Source organism: Octopus sinensis, linkage group LG1, assembly GCF_006345805.1.
Source record: "Octopus sinensis linkage group LG1, ASM634580v1, whole genome shotgun sequence".
NCBI lineage: Eukaryota > Metazoa > Mollusca > Cephalopoda > Octopoda > Octopodidae > Octopus > Octopus sinensis.
In genome coordinates, this window is record NC_042997.1 from 31,452,509 (window position 1) to 31,454,690 (window position 2,182).

Genomic DNA, 2,182 nt, shown 5'->3' on the forward strand with positions numbered 1-2,182 from the left:
GAGGGGTTATAGAGTAAAGTTATCAGCTTATGAGTCTAAAGATCGATTCCGTTACGTATAAATCGATATATATCTTATATTTGGAGAGTTCAATGAGATCTCAGTGTTTCGTCGTATATTGGACTGTCTCGAATTACCAAGGAATGGGAAGCAGATTTTCGGGGGAAGCTACTTGATAGATTGACAAGATCTGGGTTCAAACCAAAGAACCGGAGGAGCTTACGATCTCTTTAAACCCTTATAGATATCTTTCAGCTTTGTTTGTCTGTTACTTGTTTCAGTCATTAGACTGCGGCCATGCTGGGGTACCGCCTTGAAGAATTTATTGTCGAATGAATCGACCGCAGCACTTTTCGTTTTTAAGCCACGTACTCATTTTATCGAAATCTTTTGCCGACCCGCTGAATTACGGCTATGTAAAGACACCAGCACTGGTTGTCAAGCGCTGGTAGAGGACAAACACAGTCGCAAACACATACACACGACGGGCTTCTTTTCAGTTTCCGTCTTCCAAATCCACTCACAGGGCTTCGGTCGACCCAAGGCTAGAGTAGAAGACACATGCCCAAGGTGTCGTGCAGTAGGACTGAACCTGGAACTATGTGGTTGGAACTAACATACATACATATATAGGGCAACGAGGCGCTGTAACAAGTACCTTGCTTCCCAGGCACGTGCTTTCATGTTCAGTGCCACCGTGTGACATCTTTGACAAGTGCCTTTTAATGCAGCGTCGGATCAACCAAAACATTGTGAGGGGATTTGGTAAACGGAAACTGAAAGTGGCCTCGTGTGTGTGTGTGTGTTTGTCTGTCTGTCTGTCTGTCTGTCTGCGTGTATGTGTGTGCGCGAGTACGTGAAGTGTGTATTTGTGCTTGTGTTTGTTCTCACCAACGCTTGCTAACCGGTGTTCGTTTGTTTGCCTCCCTGCAATTTAAGAGTTACAAATAAGTAATGGGGTCGATTTACTCGACTAAAACACTTCAGGTGCCCCAGCGCGGCCGTAGTCCAATGATTGAAAAAATTAAGAGATATAAGATAAACGATATGCGTGTATATACATACACATACATACACATGCACATACACATGTGGGAGTGTTTATGCGTGTGAATGTGTGAATGCGGTTGGGTTTGCGCATGCGCATAGAAGACTTCGCTGACACGTGTTTACGGAGAACTGATTGTGTTTTATGTTGACCACCAAACCACTATAACCACAACAATCTAGTTAGTTAGCCATATAATAGATTGATGAATAATGGAGGACTTGAAGAAGACGGAAAGGAGAAAATGGAACGTATATGTTATGTACCAGTGTATGTATGTGTGTGCGTATGTGTATGAGACACCAAGAGAGAGAGAGAGAGAGAGAGAGAGAGAGAGAGGGGAGAAGAAAGACGAAAGAAAGTGTACGTAGAAGTTTTAGGGATATTTATGCTGACGGCGCTTGCCAACAGCGCGTGCCTCAACTTCAGGAAAACGACAAGTCAAAGAGAATAGTTACAAGGATAACAACAGTCGTCACAAAAGCAACGGCAACATTTTCCATGATATCACCACCACCACAACCTCCACCACTAACATCATCAACAACAACAACAACATCACCGTCGCGATCACCGTCACCAGTATCAGCAGCATTTAACAGAATAACAGTGAAGTGAATGAAAAACAGAAAGCGACCTCATTCTGTCTACAAATATTTTAAGAGAAGACAATTGCTAAAAGAAAGTTTGAAATTTCGATTTGATTTATCGAGTTGACATCATTGGCGTTCTTTACTTAAACATATTATTGTTGTTGCTGTTCTTGCTGCCGCTGCTGTTGCTGTTGATGATGATGATGATGATGATGTGATGATGATGATGATGTTATTGTTTAGTTCTAAGTTGGTGCTGATTAAACAAACTCATGTTCAAAGGCATTTCTAAGCATCCTCATCCATCTCTTTCTTTTACTTGGAAGACTATATTATCTAGTATGTTCTTCCGTTGTTATGATGCTATGGTGTGGTTTGAAAGAAATTTGGCTGTTATTTCTGAAGGTCAAGCAACTGCTAAAGAACGGAGGTGTCAGATATATTTGGATTTGTGTGCAGGATTGAAACGAGCAGATTTAAAACATAAACTAGATCTTGCTGGCCGGATAGAAACAATTATTCCTAAAAAGAAAATTGCAGC

General features: G+C 41.6%; 1 long non-coding RNA gene across 1 annotated transcript in view; it reads right to left on the minus strand.

Moving 5' to 3' along the window:
* Positions 1-271: 271 nt before the first annotated feature.
* LOC118766201 overlaps positions 272-2,182 on the minus strand; it is a 12,541-nt gene continuing 10,630 nt past the window's right edge. Inside the window, exon 3 of the long non-coding RNA XR_005002107.1 lies at positions 272-371. This is a non-coding gene — a long non-coding RNA (uncharacterized LOC118766201). The remainder of the gene's footprint in view (positions 372-2,182) is intronic.